Below are 23072 nucleotides of genomic sequence, written 5' to 3'. Positions count from 1 at the left end.
TGGTGGTGTGTATAACAATCAAACCCAGAGTTTAACAAAATCAACTGACGAGCCCCGTAGGGGGTATACTATCCCCTTCTTTTTAGAACGAATCCCATCTTAAAAGTCTGTTTCATATAGAACCATAGTAACGTCAATATTTATATGGACCTTAACCCTTTCGAAAATATCAATAGATCGAAGCATTACTGGGTATTTTCCTGCTAGGCATGAAATCTACTATGGGGAAATCGGACCCCTACTTCCCATGTATAACCCACTTGTATAAATTCTTCTTAGTAGCGTCCTGAGCTAGAGGCTCGAATGCTGAGATGAGGACAGCATATCGGAAACACTTTTGATCTGTTTCAAAACAAATGTGCTTGACACATTGACAACCTAATATATCTTGATTATAATTTAATACTCCTGACCTCTCCGACCGTCCGCCTGCCCCCCCTCTTAAAATAAAATCTTTCTTAAATTTACATATATTTACGCTTAAAGTTTCAACAAAAAGAACTACTGAGCCACTCCCATTTTCGTTAAAGTTCTCGAGATGTGTTATAATTTGATCCATCCAATCTATGAAAACTCCCTCAAAATTTTCTAAATTTGGATAAACCAAACGCATCTCGGAATGTATAAAATGATAGTAAACCTCGCTTTTTCCCTCATTTAAATAAAACACTTTTAAAACAATGGAGACTTACATTTAATCCCTCCCCCACAACTGAATTTGATTCTCCAGTCCTGCACGGATTTTTTCTACATATACCGGCACAATTTCTACGGGACCAAAAACAAAGTGTCCCTCCCTTAGTGGAATAAAGGGATCCCCAAACGTTGCAGGGAAAACAACTAGATTATTTAACATTCTGTTGGACATCTGAAAGTCTGGGAGAGTTGTATCCCCCTCCCCCTCTTCTATATTACCCCTTCCCCCCAGCTGTTCAACAATAACTGGTGCATACCCCACTTCAGTTGTTCGAAGTGGAGTCGTGAGGGGTTCGGAGGTTTGAGGGGTCCCTGGTAATGCCCCTGGAAAAAAGTCGAAAAATTTTCATGCGGTTTGAAGAAATTCTCACAGCTCAACTTCGCGATTATCAACAATTAAAAAATCACCTATAAACTTATCAATACTATCTGGAATTTGATGTAACTCCTCACAGGTTAAATTGTCGTGAATCTCCACTGGCGGTGTTATAATCGGCTCTTCCTCTTCTTCACTGGACGGCGAATAAGGAACCGATGCTCGCCCAATCTATAAATGAAAAATAGCTTATTTTCAATGTGTTCAAATCATCCCTACTGCTTTTTAAATTTGGATTATTATTTCTTATTAACATATGGTTAATTCAACTGAAAGTTCCAACTTAAGATATGACATAGAAGGCGACAATTTGTTCGTTTATTTTCAAAGTGTTAAAAAAAAAATATAATTTTCGGCGCTCCCCCCAGCGCCACTCCCTAACCTTGCCCCACAGCGCTTCCCGGACCATCCGTGGCGCTTTTCGGAGCCACAGCGCATTCCTGTGGCGCATCCCTGACCCGCGGCGCATCTCCCCGGCACTTCCCTAACCTTGCCCCCACAGCACCCCCCGGAACCATCGGCGCATTCCGGGCTCCGGTTATTTAAATAATGTCCCAAAAAAGTTGAAATATTTCTAATTCCATACAGGTTCGGTGAGCTCCTCATTAGCTCACAATTATTGTAAGCCACCGCGCGAGTGGTTGAAATGAAAAGCCTGAACTTCAGACAAGGAAACAGTACACTTAAATGCTGTAAACCGTTAACTCAGTATATCGTCAACAATGTTTCCACATCACTAAAATATTGGCAAGGGTTGTAAGATTGAAGGCTATTTTAAAATATCCTTGCGCAAATTACGGGGTCCTTATGTGACAAATAGATAAATGTGAATAATCTCACTCAGTTCCTTCTCTCGAAACTTTGTGATATTCAATTGTGAAAAATAGGGGGTTTTGAGTTTCAAATCGTGAGCATTAATTGAAATTACACATGAAAAATATTCGCTTATGTGATAGCAGCGAAGAGATAGGGATGAATGCATAGAAATTAGTAAAGATAAGAAAAAACAGTATTTTGAGTTCAAAGGTGGTGATTATTAATAGAAATTACCTAAAAATATTCGCTTATGAGATATCGAAGCAATAGCAAAGATTAGAAAAGAGTGGTTTCTATGCAAAAATTACATTTAGATATCTCCGAGGGAGGGGGTGCAGAGAAAAGAGGGATTTAATTGTAAAAAATTACATTTAGATATCACCGAGGGAGATAAATTTAAAACACTGGTTGGGGTGAGGGGTTAATATCTCACAGAGATATGTTTATATTGGGATTGAAAAGGACTAAAAATGAATAAATAGAAAGGTAGGAAAAAACGCTTACATTTTTATATCCCGGCTGCACTTGGGCATCCGAAGGACCAGGTAGTGTATGCTGGATGGTCACTTCATGACCTTGCATAAGTGGGGCAGCTCTTAAAGGCCCAGGCACCGTATGATGGAAGGTGGACGGGTCGGTGACATCACATTCTTGTACAGATGATTGCACATGTTTTGGAGGCTTCGGCCAGCTACCATATTGCCGGACACTAGCCTTCGCATGGCCCGCATTATTAACCCTCGCTCTCTTGGAAGGAGGGGGTACGCATTCTTCACAATTCGCCTTAAAAAGAAGAGGAAAAATTAGTATCTAAATAGGTTTCCCCTTTTTTACAGAAAGAAAGTTAGTATCATCATCCATATAATTATATCTAGAAAAGGCATTTATCACTAAGAAAGCACAATGTAAAAAATTTTGTGAAATATACTAATTGCATCCTTTTTTGAATCTGAGAATTACGGCTCACTGAGCCCTTCAAAAGTCTGACTATATAAATCGGCCTAATTTCTAATTTCTTATTTTTAGGCGTTTCTGTTCTTTTCTGGTTTTAATCTGCATTGTGCACGCCTTGTTTGGTGCATTTAAAGTATTATATGTATTTTTTATCTTTCCATATCATTTTACGAGAGATTGTAAGTCTAAAATCCCAAGAAAAACAGCACACGGACAATAACCCCCACGTACAAGATAACCTAAAAAATGTCGTGGAAAATACCCCCTCCATTAATCGCCAGTTAGGGTAAAAATGCGCTGCGCGTTCCATCTACCACAGCACGGTCTCTGTGGGTGCCACCCACCCCCTTACTTTTCACGCGAAGAAACAGTTTGTTTTCACCTTACAATGATGGCGATAGAATTGAGGCATGGCCCCCTCCCCTTTCGCCAATGTCCTAAATATATTGTTAGATCATAATTTGAAAATAACGAGATATACTGGTTCTCCAAAAAGAGATTGTATATGCCTGCGCTTAATAAATTGCAATTGTCTGCATGAAACCGCTTTAATTTGACAGGAGAAAAACATCCCATTTTGATCTGAGAAAGCTTTTACAAGAAGTGCTTTAGAAAAGAGTGACAGTTAATTTTAGCCACGCACTGGAGTCTTGTGTCAAAACAGAACGGCATTTTCATTAAAAATTGACAGAATTCAGCGGTCCCTTTAGTTGTAACTATAGAAGCAAGGGTAATTGTTTCTTTTTGCGAGAATTTGATTGTAAAACAATGGGGGGAGGGGGGGATTTAGCTGTAAATGTTGAAGGTAGCAATTTATCAAAAAATTATGTCTTTTTGCGATACTTTGGGTTTGTAAGACAAGGTGTGAGGGATGGGGATATTGTTAGACCCTAATGCGAAAATAACTTGTTTCTCTACTTCCACACAGGTTGTGTAGGCCTTAGCTTAATTATTGCATCATTGTGTTTTAATTTGACGGAAGAATAGTTCCGTTGACCGCGTTTGTAAGCCGGAAAGGGTGATAGCTAATTATAGCCACGCACTGGAGTCTTGTGTCAAAACAGAACGGCATTTTCACTAAAAATTGACAGGATTCAGCGGTCACTTTAGCTGGAAATATAGAAGGAAGGATAATTATTTCTTTTTGCGAGAATTTGATTGTAAAACAATGGTGGGAGGGGGTTAGGGTAAAAGAATATATTTTATGTTTTCCATTGATTATAATGATGTTTGTATGGTTTGGAGGGGGGGGATTTGGGGTAAAGGAATATATTTACGTTTTAGCTGAATATACTGGAGGATGTCCAAGGAAAATTCGTTTGAAAATAAAAAATGTACTTACATTGCAAATTGAAGTAGACATGGCTTCTAATTCATCAAATTTATTCATTGTTGTTTACACAGCGTCAAAATACTTTCTGATAATTGAATCACAATGCATGCCCGTTATATACAAAATATCAAAGGTGAATTGTTATGTAACGGGTAAATCATATGTAAGCACGTCTCTGATTGGCTGAGAAGGATGGAGTAACCGACTCACTGATTGGCTGAGTAGGAATCACGTGATCTAACTGTATCCGGGAATGTCTTAACATTTGGCTCGAACAACAGCAATAAATACTATTTCTGGATCATCCATAAAAAAAACATGAAAAACATCAAATAAATCGAACAACACACATACCACCCAAAAAAACAGACATAAATGTGAGAAAATTACTGTTTTTCAAATTCACATTGACAAAAACAATTAAAAATCCATAATTTGATGTTGACAAATAAGAAAACATAATATAAATCGATAAACACACATAACCATCCAAGAAAACAACCATAAATTTGAGAAAATTCATGGTTTTTCAAGTGAGAAAATTCCTGTTTTTTCATTCTCACTGAGAAAACCATAAACCACGTGGTTCATCCCGGAGTCGGACCCCCTCCTCTACTTAAAATATGTAAATATGAAATAAGATCCTGATTCACACAGCCTTGAGCATCCTCAAATTCAATGAGGAAGATTATTATTAACTTCATATAATATTAACTTCATATTCATAACTTCAGATAATATTAACTTCATATTTTCAATCAACAATATGATAAATTCAAAAATTACCAGTTTTATTGGAACTCAAACATCGTCTGCGGAACATGTACTCGCCTTGTTCTACCAGTTTTAATGGTTTTAAGCTATTACTAAAACCTTTATAAACACCAGCTTTGGTGAAAATCAACGCTACCAGTGGAATATGTAATTCGTCTGTTTTGATTTGCGATCTGAATGATTTTAAGGGATTAACACTCATTCATTTAGAACATTCCCTAAAATAGCCTCTTAGGATTCTGAGTCGAAAGTGATAGAACATGGCTATGTACATGAATTTGGAGAGGGTATGGGTCCAAAGTCTTTAGCTTAGACCTTCCAATCGTACCAAAATGTGTGCATGACTTTAATATTAAAAAGATGCAACATGTTGACTTTTTTGTCGGAACGTACTGATGAAGGCATTATTTTTAAAATTTCATAATTTTGGGATCTAGCCCCTGGAACTGCACGGATTAGGTCCCTCAAATGAATATTTTTGGACCTTTTCACTGCTTCATTTTTACAAACTATTCACTATTTGGTTATTAAAACTATTTTTTAATTAGCTATTTTGAAGTCGTAAGCCGATGCAGCATGAAATTGCGGGGACGACCAAGGGTATATGAGGTATGAGAGAGGCTTAAAGTTGTCCTCTGGTCTCTTTTGACCTTAAAAAAGGCACTAGAATTGATAGTTTGTGATTGATCGAGCCCTTTCTCAGTTTCACTTCCCAATTTCTCGTACCTAAGTTTACTTATACTTGTTGCGGAACCAGACGCGGACGCCTCCCCTGGCATCTAGAAGACTCAGAATAGTTGACTCCCATTTTTCGCGATCTTGTGCCAGATCTTCAGTAAACCAGAGCCAGTAGCTCTGCCATTTTTGTCAAGGAAACAAAGAGAGAAAACTCAATGAAGAAAACAGACAAAACGAGACTCCGGCATGTAACAAAACGACAAAAAATACAACACGACACGGATATTTCACCTGTATAAAAATGAGGCGTCTTCAGCGTAAAAGAAACAAAAATTTAAATAAACTCTAAACACATAAAAACCACCACCAATATTAAACTACAATTATCGCAACAGACCATTTGGGTTATTGTTACTAATAGAGTTACTTCGATGAAAGCACCAAAGCAACTGGATAAAAATTATACAAAATTGAAATTAAGTTGATTATTCTATTGCGAAATAATCCTATTGTTTGCTATTACTGACGCAAATATCTTTGGTCTTGTATTTAATCTCATCTTTAGGTGATTTTGTAAAATCTTAATACCTTCTGTATTAAAAACTGGTTCATTTGTCAGAAGAAGATAATAAATTGGATCAGTATTCAAATTTTCTGTATCCCTATTTATTGAAATATTTACAAACATATATTTTTAAATTTCATTAAAAATGGCCTTGGCATCATCAAATTTTACATGATGATCAGGGTTGAGGAAAATATACTCAGCCAACGCCGAAACAAAAATTTCAGGAGGCTTGCTTAATTTTAGAGCTTTTGCTATTGAATTACGATGTTCAATAAATCTTTCAACAAATTATTGGTGAGTTTTGTCAGTGTAAAACTTCCCACAAGAACAAGGAATACTTTAAACCCCACTAACACAATTGCCCCGATTCAAATCCTTCCCAGAATTGAGGAAACTGCTTAAAGGTCTTATTGACTGAAAACATGTATCAATGTTATATTTCTGTAAAAACCGTTTGTTTTTTCCCTAAACCCGGCGCATATGGTAAAGAGATAAAACTTTTAGACAAATTCAATTCTGAAGACTGTGAAACTGTAATTATTTGAATATTATATTTAATACGTCTATTTTCTATTAATTCATTTATAAATTTGATTGGGTAACCATTACGCAATAAAATGTCCCTTATATACAATAATTCCAAATCCAGCAATTCTGAGAACAAATTCTAAAGGCCTTATCTGCTAGAGAAATTGCAACCCCTCTTTTCACCGAAACAGGGCGACATGAATAAAAGTTTAAATATCTATCGCTGTTTGTAGGTTTTCTGTAAATTTCATGATTTTCCAATCTATTTGGAAAATATAATTCGTAATTCATAATTTTTCTATGCCAATCTATGTCTTGTAATCTACTAAGTTTGTGATTATTTGGTAAAGAATTGTAAAAGAATCCATTTTTACAGTCTTTTTCTATAGATTTAGACAGATAGATAGCTATATTTAAACATTTTTTTTATTTAATATATGTTCATGTATAATATTTTATTAGGGAAGGCTAAGCATGAGGGAGACTGCTCCCACCTTTAACCTTTGATATTTACGTTGAAGTTTAACTTCTGCATAACAGTGCTTTGAAAATAGGAAATAACTGAAAAATGATCCAAAATTTATTATAAAAAGAACCAATTTTTACAGTCTTTTTTCTATAGATATAGATAGAGAGATAGCTATACCTCAAACAAATAACAAGAATCGTTCAATAAATGAAATCACTAATTCACACAAAGGATGCATCGCCTGTAAAACTAGGGACATTAGAACGAAACCCAGGACACTAAAAATTGTTGACTTTTCCCAGAACCGTTCAAGGGGAGGGGCCAGGGTAAGCTGCCCCGGGTGTCGGGTCAATCTGCTCCGGGTGCCGTAGCTGGGGGGGGGGGCTTTCGGGGTTCCCCTGGGATCAGATTTTTGACTTTAATTCGGCTTTTTTGCTTATATTTGAGTCAGGAGAGGTGCGCTGTCATTAATTTATCTCTGGACACCACCAACCCTAGGAACGGCTCTGACCGTTCTGGATATTCAAGGACGTTGAGGTCGAGGTCGACCTTGACGTCGAGACACATGTCTTAAAGGTTGCCCCTTTTTTCCAGGGAATAGTTCTTTTTTAATATTGAAGTGCTTTACTTTTATGTGCTTTTTTTACGTTTTTTTATGCTTTTTTTTTCTCAAAATGTTTTTTTTTTTTTTCAGGAAAATCTAAGAATAACTCGTAATAGAAGAAAATTATATTAAATTTAAGTTAGTCCATACAAAATAAGAAAGTATCCCGTGGAAAGAAAATGATAATAAGTTAAATGCACAATATATGGTAATTCATCCAGGAGGTTCTATTGATGACATTTGCAGAATAGATATTTCCGCGTTCAGTATATTTCTTATGACTTGTCGTGCAACATACGTATTTTAAACTGTTTTTCTTGAAACTTAACTATTGGAGGGAATACGTCTTGATTTTGTATGGCTGAGTTGTATCGTTTCTTGTGTTTTTTATTCTTTTGCGGATATTAGCTATGACCTTTTCTTTGATAGGATAGTAGTAGTGGCTTGTTTGAACGATGCTGAACAGGAAATTGACTCAACGATGGCTATAAATAGACTTTTGGTTTCAAAGTTTAAAAATAATGAATAGCCACAAAGATATGATCAGAGATGGGAAATTTAAAATCCATCTTTGTTGTTTTCAAGCCGAAATGGGCAATGGACGATAACTCTGTAAAAATACAGATAACAATTAAAATTGTTAAGTCACGTATTGGTTTAATATGTATTATCTTGAATAAGTAAATTATGGGTGGTATTTTTGCAATATCTCCCTACCATAGCTGCCCCAACTACCTATGCTCCAGCTCTAGGCAAAAATTATCTGTAGCAAATATCTATTTCTATGTTTTCAAGCTGTTTAATTTGTTTTTATTCTCTATTGATGTATTATATTTTATAACTATTTTCTGTTTCTTTTCTCTGTGTGTTTTTTTTAAGTATGTCCTGCTTAACTTTTAATGTGCATAATGCAAGTATTTTTTCAATTGTCATTTGTTCTGCTACCATGTTTTATGGATACCATTTTTCCTACTTGTTGTAAAGAGTCTAGATTCATAGAAAAGATTCTAAGAGTTTAAGTTCCGTGGTGAGGGGTGAAAGATAATGAAATTTCTCTCTTTTTTTCTTTTTTCTGTAATCATTATAACTTGCGATGACAATGGTGAATTAATTCAAAAGATTAGTTCGTGCTCAGAATTTAACAGAAAATAAGTGGGAAGTAGGGATAAGGAAAATAGCTTAGAAAACAGGAGAATCAGTGTTTGCGACGGACAGTTTTGTTAAAATATGGAATCAAGGTATAGAGACTACGAGAGTAATTTGGCCTAAGTTTAGTTTTACTGTGTATAAAATCCAAACATAACCTTAATATCTTCTCAACTGTTTTCATAATTTAAGCGAGCTAAGAACCTTAGTGAAACTTGGACCTTTGGGTTCAGGACCTTCGACATTAGAGGGCGATTACCAGGATCCGACAAGAAATTAGTGAAAAATAAAAAAAAAGTAAAATAAGTGTTAGTCAACGTGAGACAATGCAACAATAAATATGTGCTTGAACTAGAGTATGTCCTTGCATGATTGCCCAGAATCAAGGAAAGTCAGCCAGAATAAAAAGTATTCATGCTATAGCTAGTGGCAAGCCTAACCCTGAGTAATAAATATGAATGCGAAGTAAAACAGAATATTGTAGATTTTTATGAAGAATAATATTCCAAATTTATGAAAAGATAAATAAATTACGAATAAAAGAATGTTTTTTTATAAACAATTATTACGAGCAAGGAATGCGCGATTTGTTTTCTCGTCAAAATAAAAATTAACACCTGGATAAATTAATGTCGCAAATTACCACCATAATGTACATAACTTACAATATTGGTAACTGGCGCTAATGTTTAAAGAAAAAATCACCAGTCACATCTATATTTTTATTTTTTTTGTATTTTTTTTTCAAGATTATTAATTATATTTTTTCAGAAACTCAGATAGAATACTTTCTATTGTACTAATTTTGTCAATTAGATTAATTATTGTAATTTTGTCTAATCATTACTGAATAAATACCTAACGGTAGATGACGTTGGTGATATTTTTTTAGCGACACTGGTGCCAGTTTCTCCTCTTGGAAGTTATCCATACTTATCGGCAGTGGTGTAATTTCGTCAAAATCCTGGGGGATTTTTCTTAAATCAAGTGGAAATGACAGTGAAAACTGAAAAATGATCCATATCTTACCTTAAAGGCAAAGATATACTAAAGAAAACTGACCTGTTTCTCTGGATACTTGAATTATGCAGGCTTATCTTAGTTTTGACCAAATTTGTTGTAGAAACTATATTTCGGCTGGAGGGGGGCAAGTTGAGGTCTGGAGGGGGCATTTCCCCCCCCCCCTGCCCCATAGGAAATTACGCCCCTGATTTTTGAGTTTGGTCGTACTCTTGGCATATCTTAGGAAAATTATTTTCTGAGCGTCCTGCTGTCTAAATTATACATTTTTCATCGCATAAATACTTGCCTGAATCAGCTCTGTTGGGCAAGCCTTTAGAAATGTAATTAAAATTTTCTTTTCTCTTTGTTTAATAGATATTTTGTATTTCTGTGTTGAAATAAACGAATTTTTAATCTCAGTTTCCTCGACTGTATTTGGACCTTATAGTATCATATTTTAAGGTCTTAAATATTGGAAATAGTCTGTTTTAAGAAGGGAATGCACTTGGACTTTGTGTATTCTTGACTATATTTGGACCTCCTTGTTTGATGTTTTTAACATCGTTTGTTTTTAGGAAGGGATGCGTAATATTTAATTGCGCCTTTTTATTTTGCAATTAACAGTATACTTGGATAACATACCACTTCCAAGAAAGACAGCAAACTGATTAGAAGCCTATTATCGGGGCTTCAAAAGGGCTATTAAGAACAACAACATCCGGGTGAAAGCTCCGCTCTTATTGCCTAAACGGAAGTCTATTTTGGACAAATATGCTTTTTTGGAAAGGGAAATACACTGAATATTTTTTTTCATCAAAACACTGTTCTGCAAAAGTTAAAGTTTGTTAAAATCTAACTTAAGTAGTGAGGGGTTCGATGCCTCTCCTCAAATTTAGTGTAATGCTTGATATTGCATTAAAAACAAACAGAAATCTAAATTTAAAAATAAGTTTTTTCAAATGAAGTGGGAACGATATTAAAACTTAAAACGAACATGAATTATTCTGTATATGAGGGGATTTTTACCGCTCTTCCCCGCTCTTTACCCTGAAATTTGACTTTTTGTTTCTTCTGATTTAAAAGGGACTGCCCAAGCACTGGGCAGGTGGAATAGAATAGAGTATTTTTTACAACATCTAAAAGGTAATCGTTTATTTACTTTTTTCACTCGTAAATGCTTTCGATGTAGCGCTATGAGGCTTCTTCGTAAGAGTTGGGGGCATAGGGGGCAGCCCCTCTCATATATGGCATGATTTCTGTTCTATTAAGTTTGAATGTCACTCTTTACTTTCATTTGGAAAAACGTTTTCCATAACTCTTGCGTACCACATAAGTATAACTATTTTGGGCCAGAAAATTACGCCGGAGCTGTAATAATTTGATGCTGGACCAGAAGTGTCAAATTCGAACCACAGCGATCGTGAAATTTTGATTTGTGTCGATGAAAATGAACCGAAATTATTTTTTTTTTAAGTTTCCACGAAATAAGTTTTCAAAAAAAGTAAACAGCTACATTAAAGCAAAAAGGATCTGACGTAATGTGAAATAATTTTCCAAGTGTAAAGCAACCAAAAAAAAACATCAATAAAAATGACACCCAAAATCAACAGAATTCGAGTCAAACTCAATACGATCAGAAATTAAGATGAGTGCGGCAGACTCCCCCATGCCTTTTGAAGACCAGAACATAAATTGAACTTTACTGAAAGCAAAATACACTTTAAATGTTTCTACTTTTTCTAACTTTAATAAATCCATAATTATTAAGACTTTAAGGAACAAATATCAGTATAAGCATGCTAAACTATCAATCCATTTTCATTTTCTCAATAATCTTGGTTATGATGTATTTTTTTCAATACTATGAGAAATAGGAATATTCAGCTCGAAAAGTGCAAATTCCGCAGAATGGCATAAGTGACGCATAATTGGCTTGCTTTGACAAATTTAACACACACCTCATTCCCCCACTCCTATATACCTTAAGTAAATTCATCATGGGTCTCTTGATCCGGTTGCAGGATTGTCAATAGATTGGCGCAGTTTGACTGTCAATGAGAATGGAAATCCTGCGGCCTGACTATCAACTTTAGAAATAAGTATATCAAATAGTTTTGTGGTAGAAAACTATAAATAACTTTCTGTGCTAATAGTAATCGAAACTCGGATTTGTGAAGCAATATCCATATCATCCGTATCCATATCTTGTTTTATCTAAATATCCCAACTAATTACTTTATGATAGCGGAGTGGACAAACCCGCGCTCGGGAATGACGAGTATGAGGGTTCAATCGTCCGTGTCGCAAGGAATCTTGTCTTGATGATTCCATGGTATTTTATTTTTTATTAAAATACTGAAAATAGTAAAAGTACTACTACTATTAACAACTCACCGCAGCACCAAGCCGCCTGAGGCCAACATAGCTAGGCACGCTCCTCCTCAATCCGAATCTATTCAAAGCCTCTTTACGCCCTCCCAGGAAGTCCCCATTTCTTTTAAATCTTTCTCTATGATTTCCTTCCACCCCAACCCCTAAACACCCCAAACACTACTATGTGTTTAGCCCTAGACGGTTGGTCGAAAAGGACAATATGTCATCCTTCATCTGCAGAACGTGCCCTAGCCATCTCAACCATTCTTTCATTATAGCCCTAGAAAACGGATTGAACCACACTTTTCGTACAGCCTACTGTTTGAAATGCGGTCAGTCAGCAAGGTACCCAGAACAATCCGTAGGCAGTTTCTCTGGAAAATATCAAGCAAAGCTTCATCCGCTTTTCGGAGCCCCCATGCTTCAGAACCATATTTGACCACTGTCATCATTTTAGCTTCCAGTATTCAAATCTTGGTTCGCAAACTCATCTTCCTTTCTTCCAAACTTTTTCTAACTGTGAAAAAACACCCTGAGCCTTGGCTATTCTACTTTTAACATCTTCACTGCTCCCACCATCTTTACTAATAATACTACCCAGGTAAGTGAAGCTGTTCACCTGATCAATCTTTTTGTTACCCAACGTCACTTTTCATCTTCACTTATTCCTAGCCTTAGTGACTTAGTCTTCCTAACATCAATTTTCAACCCAATTCTAGCACCTTGAACTCGCAAAACCTCTAGAATTTCATTCATGTTGCTCACACTTTCATCTAGGTTGCTTAAATCATCAGCGTAACCTAAGTCCAGGAAAGTTTTTCTTCCCCATTTGATTCCGTGTTCTCCCATTGCCTTTCCTGTGCTCCTTAAGATAAAGTCCATCAAAATGATCCATATAAAGGGGATTATTAAATCCCCTCTTAACCCTTCTTAACTGTAGATTTAATACGAAACCTTCAAAAACAAAATGTAGGCAATATTTGCGTTTAGGTGTATAGGCCGCAATTACCTCTATGATGTGGACAACATCATAGATCACGGTTGCAGGGGTAACTGCAACCGAGCAAACCACGGACTATGGTAACTCAAATTTAAAAATGTGTTTTGAAAGAAAAACTAATTATTGGGGAAAAAAAATGCCATTTGTAGCTGATTCCGCAATGTTAACCAGTATCTCGATAGTCTTAATAGGAAAATGTCACCTCTAAAACAAATTTATGGGAATTTTGAAAACTAGCTTTAAACCCTTACAAAAAAGGTGTCGGATCGAAATAAAAAGTGCCCAATTGGAATCGCCATTCCCAAAAACCCTGTACAGGAAGATCACTTTTTTTACATGGGTAAAACTGATATTTCCCCTTTTTCTTTTCCTCTACTGCTAGTGGGATCTAGTAAAGGAGGAACCCCTGGGAATCAGGAAACAGGGCCCTTAAAGTAGGACATCATATCCCATAAAAGCAACTTCACAAAACATACGTTTATTGAATTGTATTTCCAAATGAAAAAAAAAATGAATTTGATTTTAAATAACAAGTTATGTTACTTACTAAAGCACATAGATATTACAATTTCATTTCAAATGAACCCTTAAACATATCTCTATGATGTTTCCCCTATAAAGCTAATAATAAAATAAATATGTATATACTGATGAAGAAGAAGAAGCAGGAGAATACAAAGGAGAAACCTCAAAGCTTCCCATGCAAAAAAGGATTTTCATTATTCCTCAAGGTATGGGACAGTAATTCTTCTAAATGGGGCTTTCTGTTATGGAGATTCCAATAGTACAGTTTCCATTTTGAACCGAAACCATTTTTTTCAGGTTTCATCCTATTTTTCAAATGTCTAGTAGATTTGTTTTTGCAATAAACATTTATGCTTAATATTATTTGCTGAGCTAATAATTAGACTTTCCACTTTTCTTTTCAAGCAATTTGTAAGACATTCGTGACTTTCGGTTGAAAATTGGCATGTGGCTATTGACCTGACAGCCATTTGTGGATTTTATTTATAAAATTTTATCTGTTTTTTTTTGTTTTTTTTTGCCGGGCGTTTCGATATATTTTCCGAATAATTTTGTTGAAGTGGAAACGCTGCTAATAATTTACCAAGATAAACTTATTATTATTGGATTGTTGTCCCCCATTTCAAAGACTTCGTGGTAACGAACCATAAGCAAGGAGCGGAAGGGCTCAATAGTAACCGAAACTCTGATAATAATTGATATATTCGAAAATTTGCTTTTTATGCAGATTCCAAATATATAAAATTCATGAAGTTTAATGTTGCTCATCAAAATGGAGAGAAACACCTCCATAGAGTGCAACCATAAAAATAGGGCCTTTCGACAACCTGATTGCAGATAGTCTGTTTTGATAAAAACAAATTCGGTTACTATGTGCTAGAGTTCGCTTTTTACATAATAATTTATTTTCTATTATTTTAGATTTATTATTTAATTTATTTAGGCTACATCTCTAACTCTCACTAATTTTTTTAATTATTATTATTTAATTTTTTAATTTATTTTTACTTTATTAATTAATTATCAATATATTAATTGTTTTTATTTATTAAATGTGACCTCTACTTTGTTTTAATAAAAATAAACTTAAAAAATCACAAAATGATTATAACCGTTGTATTATTCATTGGATATTTTGCCCCCCAAAATTTCTGCACCCCGGGCAAGTGCCCCCTCTGCCATCCCTAGAACCACCTCAACCCCGACTTGACTTGAAAATTACACTACCTTGAAAAGCCGTAAATGTTTGTATTTGTGGAAGCTTGTAACAGACGGAATTCGTTTAAAGCGTCAAACATCACTCTTAGGCCGCCCCCCCTGCCCCTTCCCCTAAACTTTCGGTGTGGGTACATAAATTTTTCATCTTAAGTTCAAACTATATTAAAGTAGAGGGTGTAGTTAATACCTCAAAATAATTAACAAATTATTAATTGATTAATGAAATAAAAATAAATAGAAAATATTTAAATAATAACGATAATTAAAAATAATTAAATAATTAAACTAAAAAATAATTAAAACACTAACTATTAATTTATTGACAAATCGAAAATAATGTTGTTAATAAAGGAAAATTTTGTTAAAATTTGGCCTGGAATTTTTTGGGAGATGGGGTGGGGGGTGCTGGTCAAGATCTTGCCCCGGGCGCAAGAGAAGCCAGAACCGCCCCTTTTATGTGTAACATTGTATTTATTTTCTTTTTGAAATCTAATAATCTTGATTAAAGACCCCAGTCCCCCACGTATAGGGTATTAAATATACACTAGGGCCATCATTTCCACTTTAGATGCAAAGTTTACGTACCCACATCGAAACTTCATTGAGGGGGGAGGGTTCTGAGACGATGTTTGAGGTTATAAACGAATTCTGTCTATCAATAGTGATAGTGTATACAGTTTCACGATAGATGGTATAATGCACAGTTTATATAATTGGCAGTATGATCTTTCCCTATCTCACCCATTATAAAAACCCGGACCGAGGTGCGATTGCTCCAGAGAATGTATAAACTGGTATAAACATAAGCGGCATTAGATCTTTTCACGGGTAGACAAAGAATAATCACCTACGGAACAAGTACTGACAAAACCACTTGATCGGCTCACCAATAAGTGGACAATAAGTGCAGAAATAAGTGGGAGGAGCTTTTTCTTCGCACCGAGAATAAAGAGCCAGAAATCCTCTGCGGTAAACTTACCGGATAATTATATAAACTGTGGTATAATGCAACCAGGTTTCACGATAGATGGTATAAAGCGACCAATCCCTCTATATTATGGAGGTATAAAGTGATCAAACATGTTTTGAAATTATAGTTGAGATTGTATAATGCCATCAGACTGGCTTAGACGATGCACGCTTTACCAAGTTCGTTCACCATAACATGTTTTTTTTCTGGTTCAATATTCAAAATTCATTATATTGTGTATTCAGAAATATGGGCTTACAGCTGGAGGGCTTATACGCGTGTTTTTCCGGTATAAATATCGAGCAAATTAGTCTATCTGTATCAGTTGATTAATAGAAGTTGTAATAAGCCTATTGGAATCAAATTTACCTGTTTTTTCTAATGGAGAACAAAAGGATTGCAAGGATAAGTAAATATACATTATTTGTGAATTATCATAAGAACATAACCCCCTTTTTTCCTATAGATATCTGCAAATATGTCCTTCGGATTTGGTGATTCGTATTTAGCGATATTTAAATCTGGCTTTTACTTTAGACAGTGAGCAAAGGTTTTTTTTCGCTATAGCTGCCTTTTAATTACCTGTAATAATTTTCGAATTGACAAGGGATCGTATGTTTTCGCTAGCTTCAAAGCAGAAGGCCAGGTTTAAAGATATCTGGGTAAAATAGCGTTCGCAACAATTTCTATTTTAACTCAACAGATAGCAATTATCTTCCGTGTCATATATAATTGAGACGATCATTGTTTACTCGGCTAGTAATTTATAATCAGCTACTTGTATGTGCGCGTGTGTATTTACTAAAGGGGGTAAATTCAGGTATCCTATTTAAAAATGTGTTTTATGACATTCCATACCGGTATACGCTATTCGGTTCTGAATGTTTCTTATGTATCTTTACAGAAATATCTTGCTTTTTAAGAGTATAGATTGAACAATACGTCTCCTTTAAATACAAACAATATCAGGAAGAAAACCATAGTGGGACTGGGGAAGAAAACCATAACTTTGCTACATGACTTTTGGTACTTATTTAGTATCCAGTAAACACGTGAGTAGTACTATAACGAAATGGTTCATTGGAAAAAATAGGTTATTGCTAATGATACCTCCTTACAAATATTTTTTTATTTTACTTTATTGCTATTAGTCAAAACATTGCATTGTGTATGCCACACCAAACTAGTGAATATTTATCAGGGCTTTTTTTTCTGTTCAATTATTTTCATTGTAATTAATAACATGACAAAATGGTGAAATATAGAATTGACTAAGCTCTATTTTGACTACTTTATATTTAGTTAAAATAATATATTTAGTTAAATAATAAGTATTTAGTTAAAATAAAGCTAGGAGGGGGAATTCAGTTTTGAGGGAAGTGTAAAATGGTACTTATTTAATACCCCGGTAAACATGTGACTAGAAAAGACTGAAATTAATTTTTATTTCCAGGACTCTGATAATCAAGCGTCAAGTCAAAAGCGAGCAAATCTCAATTGTGAGACTGACACCACTGACACGGACATGATCAGAAGCATGAACTTGAGGAGAGATAGTGTGATCCATTTCGCACCTCGAACAGATTATACCGAGCTAGCTGTAACTTCCACGGTAAGTACCATTTATCAGATACCTTTCAACTTTATAGCGCACTCACAATTTCGTTTTACAAATTTTTTTTTTAACTTTAGCACATGTATGCCATCTCTGAGCCGATGGCTTTTACTTGAAACAGTGAGCAAAGGTTTTTTTCGCTATAGCTGCCTTTTAATTACCTGTAATAACTTTCGAATTGAAAAGGGATTGTATATTTTCGCTAACTTCAAAGCAGAAGGCCAGATTTAAAGATATGTGTGTAAAATAGCGTTCGCAACAATTTCTATTTTAACTCAACAGATTGCAATTATCTTCCTTGTCATATATAATTGAGACGATCATTGTTTACTTGGCTAGTAATTTATAATCAGCTACTTGTATGTGCACGTGTGTATTTACTAAAGGGGGTGATTATTTAAGAAAAAAGACGAGACGGGGGGGGAGGGGAAGGGACGCCCACCATTAATATTCAGAATAAATAATAGATAAAGTAAATTTGTATTTTTTTTTCATGTATCATATTTAAAAATGTGTTTTATGACATTCCATACAGGTATAGGCTATTCGGTTCTAAATGTTTCTTATGTACCTTTGCAGAAATATCTTGTTTTTAAGAGTATAATTGAACAATATGTCTCCTTTAAATACAAACAATATCAGGAAGAAAACCATAGTGGGGTTGGGGAAGAAAACCATAACTTTGCTACATGACTTTTGGTACTTATTTAGTATCCAGTAAACACACGAGTAGTACTATAACGAAATGGTTCATTGGAAAAATAGGTTATTGCTAATGATAACTCCTTGACAAATATTTTTTTTTTATTTTAATTTATTGCTATTAGTCAAAACATTGCATTGTGTATGCCAAACCAAACTAGTGAATATTTATCGGGTTTTACATCTGTTGCGCACAATGGAGGGTTCTGCCATTTTCGTTACTAATGAATTATCTGACTACGGCATGGATTTGTCAGAAAAAAGAGTCTGTTTATGAGCAATATAATGCTAGGAGGGGGAATTCGGTTTTGAGGGTGGGGTGAAAAATTGACATAGTCTTTTAACTTTATAAAATAATGGATATTTCAAATGGAAAATAAACCTTTTTTTCTATAGATTAATGAATTATCTCCACCATCACCATCAAGTCATGACGCATCCATTTTTAGTGGACCTGAACCAATCATCGCACCACCAATGCAGTTTAGGGATGAGGCTACACTAGTTCTTGATAATATGGAGTGGTATAGAGGTTTTTTAAATGATGGTTTTGGGAAGATGGCCAGCCTAGATGATTTAACCTATGTAATTGACATGGTGGAGGACCCGGAATGGAAAAATAGATTTGTAAGAGAACACTTACGTGGTGTTAGTAGTAGTACTAGTACATCTCAACTGGGTCCTCGTAAAGAAATTCCGTCACAGGACAATATAGGCTGGCTTGATCATCTATCCCCAAACACCCTGGAAGACATACTAAGTAGCCTAGGGGATTTCATGCCACGTCAATCCAATGCAATTGAACAGACTGGGGGTGGTGCTATTGACGATTCTATGCCACCTCCCACCATTCTGGTTAATGATACCGCTAGTAATAGTACTAATAATGATATAATATCACCACAACTATCCCCACTTCCAGATTTTTTTCTTTCCAACTCTGCCTTGCACCATATAAAAGTCTACATCGCCAAATTCGGTGACCCCTTTAACTCTTTGGTGTCAGGGAATAACACATCCCGTGGACATTACCCCTTTATATGTTAACAAGATTCGAGCCCTTCTTGAACAACAGATGGGGGTCAGTTTAAAAGCATCAATAGCACTAAAATATTTTTTTTAATGAAAATGCGAGTGAGCTGTATTCAAAATACTTGCACACAGAGATGTTGGCAATTCGCCCGCATTTATCAAATTATGAGGAAGTTTTTTTAGATTGGGTTAATAGTATTCAAAATAAAGTGGATAATTATAACGAAGAGGGTAGCGGGTCGGTGGTTTTATTTATTGAGAGTTTAAACGTTAATATTTGTAGATTTAAAAAGAATTTTATTTTAAGAGGGGGAGCGGAGTCGGGTTCTATAGTTTTAAAATATCATTCAGATTTAGAGGGTTGTAGGGGGATACAACGAATCTTTTTCGATGCGAGGCTACAGTGTTTCAAGTATACATTTTTGATTGTCGCCTATAGACCCTGTGCGATAATGCCTCTAAGAAAAAGTGGGACACATTAGTAATTAATGGGATGGAGGGTTCAAAGTTTCCAATAGTAGATTTTAATTGTTTAAATGGTCTATTTCCCATGACATTAAAAGGAATTGATATTTTTGAGCGGGCTAATGCAGATTTAAGGATTGGTGTAACGGTGTTGCCGTATGAAACCGAATTTGAGGAGGGCCAGCGTTCCAAAAAGAAGGGTGTATTATTTGCAGTGAGGGATCCTTCAATTGAATCAGTGGAGCATTGGGTGTGGCTTCTATACACGCCAACCACTGAGCCTGATTCAATTGGACATTTTATTCCAATTACCGATAAAAGTAGGTTTCTAAGTGAGGGTTAACATCGGGGTGGTGTATGTTATTATTGTCCGACATGCCTCTCAAGATTTCGCTCTGATTTAAAGTTAAAGCATCACATGAAACACTGTAAACGACATGAATACCAGTCTCTGGAGACGATATGCGGAGATAGAGCGATCTTACGTTTTAAGAATTTCCAGAACACGCTCCTGAAGAGCAATAAGATCACTTTAGACTGCGAGGCGAGACTCACAGACGTGTACGATTCGTCAAACTCAAATAGTGTTGAAATACAGGAAGCCATAGGGGTCTCTTACGCTCATGCGCAACGAGATTCCAATAATACAATGCAAGTGCTGGATGAAGTTGAGTCGTTGGGTGGCGAAGACTGCATGCGCTCGGCATTGGTCAGTCTAATCAAAACAGCGAACGGTGCAATTTCACGCCTTCGTTACATAAACTATCCTATGCTCCTATCACCAGATGACATATTGGCCATTAAAAATCGTAAAATACGTTGGGTTTGCAAGGGGGAATTTGATGATGGTGTTTGGAATGGGGGGAGGAGGAAGGTGATCGACCATGATCATTTTTGGCAGGAAATTACATCGGGAGGGAGTAACTTTAGAGGGGTTGCACATCAGTTGTGCAATTTAAACGTTGGACAGCAATATTTCGTACCTGCTTTTATACACAATTCCAATTATGACTTAAAGTTTGTTCTACCGGCGTTGGCCCGCATTGCCAAGGGTGGAGTTGTAGATGACGCATGGATAGATGGTTCTTTTTCGTATAATATCATACCCAAATCATCGGAGAAGCTACTGCTGCTAGAATTCATGTGGGAAACAGTTGACAAGGGTAACACGTGCCTGAATTAAATCCGTTTTTTAGACTCTTTCAGCTTCTTCCCCAAATCCTTAAGTCAATTGATTCAGGCACAGAAAAGTGACAATTTTGATAGCTTCTCCCTCCTCAAACAGCGCTTCCGCGATGATGAAATGTATGATTTATTAACGTGTAAGGGCATATATGCATATGATTATTACAACTCTGCTTCGAGGCTAGATGAGGTGTCATTACCGCCCATTGAAGTTTTTTACAATTCCCTTACTGAGAGTGAGTGCACCACTAGCGACTATGAATTTGCTAAGAGGGTTTGGGTAAAGGGTGAATATAAAACGGGTGGGATTATTGTAAACTATACTTGGCCAGTGACGTACTCACTCTTCTGGACATTGTGTGCAAGAATACGGATAAAATCTATGGGGAATTTGGGTTGGATTTAGGGTATTATTTTTCCGCTTGAGCACAATGCTAAAGCGCCTCCCATTTTAAGGGCTAGTTGCTTCGGCAGGTGAGTTGTTACACACTCCTAAGCAGTTTCCGACCTCCATGGCCACCGTCCTGCTGTCTGGAGCAACCAACTCCTTTCCGTGGGATCGGGAATATGCATTTGTTTGAGCGCTTTAACCGGACATTTGGTTCATCCCACAGCGCCAGTTCTGCTTACCAAAAGTGGCCCACTGGGCACTCGGATCCGAAATCCTTGCCGCCAACAACACCACGGTCGGCAAGGCATCTCACCCATTGAAAGTTTGAGAATAGGTTGAGGTCATTACGGCCCCAAGGCCTCTAATCATTCGCTTTACCGGATGAGACTCCCGTCTATTTTGCTTGAGCGCCAGCTATCCTGAGGGACACGTCGGGAGGAACCAGCTACTAGATGGCTCGATGAGTCTTTTGCCCCTATACAACGCTCCGACGATCAATGTGCACGTAAGACTCGCGTCGGGTCTCCCTCAGGGTTTCACTTGACTTCGACCTGACCAGGTATAGGTCCCCATCTATCAGGTACCATCATGTGTGCTCTAGGTGCGTCGCATCCGTAACGGGATCACGACGCCCCTGGGATGCACTCTCTCCAGAGGAGAAGGATCTTCAATTAGCATCGCAAGCAATGCCTTAACTTTCATTCCGCCATCGGTCTTCTTATCGACCTACGACTTGCACACAAGTTAGACTCCTTGGTCCGTGTTTCAAGACGGGTCAGAAGGAACTCGCCTACTCTCCGCTCACCCAGGAGACCCACAAAGAGGCTCCCAGCAACAGAAGCCGGGCTGAATCGTTGCCGGGAATCCAGCGTCTTGAAGCCGAAGCAACAAGAGCACTGGGTCCGTTGACACCGTTCCAGCCGCGTGCGGATTACGAATCCACCCGGGAATAAACGCCGTGAGCAACGTAGATGACCAGCATGACCAGAGAAAAGCCGAGGCTGCCCTCAGCGATCACATCAGCACTCGCCACATGCAACAAGGATACCAAAGATGGCTCGAACTTCAATAGTCCTTCTGTTTTAAACCCCTGGAGGATTTCACGCAATGTTTAACTCTCTCTTCAGAGTTCTTTTCAACTTTCCCTTGCGGTACTTGTGTTATTTTGTTCTCAATTTCGTATTTATCATTATTGTTTTTGTCCACCCGTATTAACTCGTAATTCAACCCAACAACTAATATCTAGATTAATCGTAATGCCTATCTTAATTTCGAAAGACTTTAATTCACCACTCTCGGGTACCGCGGGCCAAAGTCATTATTCATTTATATTGGCACCAAGACGGACTTAATATTACCACCCACACAGACTCTGGTTACCTAGACTACAGAAGGAATCTCGTGATACGGCTAGATGGGATTATCCCTCTTCGCTTGCCGCTCCTATTGGACTCAGGGTTAGTTTCTTGTCCTCCGCTGACTCATATGCTTAAGTCAAGCGGGTCGTCTCGCCTGAGCTGAGGCCGGGGGTTTTATATAAACTGACAGGGTCATTTGTTTTTCAAACAAATCATCCAAAGTCACCTCCTTACCACTAACCCTGTAGTGCCAGCAAGCCCCTTGGAGTCAACAGTTCAACATCAAATAAACCA

General features: G+C 36.6%; 1 protein-coding gene across 1 annotated transcript in view; it reads right to left on the bottom strand.

Moving 5' to 3' along the window:
- The window catches only part of Cul3 (cullin 3), a 200815-nt gene that overhangs the window by 62867 nt on the left and 114876 nt on the right, over positions 1 to 23072 (bottom strand). The gene's annotated exons all lie outside the window — the stretch shown is intronic.

The sequence above is a fragment of the Artemia sp. Qi Xiang Cuo genome, chromosome 3, assembly GCF_049724085.1.
Source record: "Artemia sp. Qi Xiang Cuo chromosome 3, ASM4972408v1, whole genome shotgun sequence".
NCBI classification, from domain to species: Eukaryota; Metazoa; Arthropoda; class Branchiopoda; order Anostraca; family Artemiidae; genus Artemia; species Artemia sp. Qi Xiang Cuo.
The sequence above is the reverse complement of the archived record's forward strand: the minus strand, read 5'-3'. Positions and strand labels throughout refer to the sequence as shown.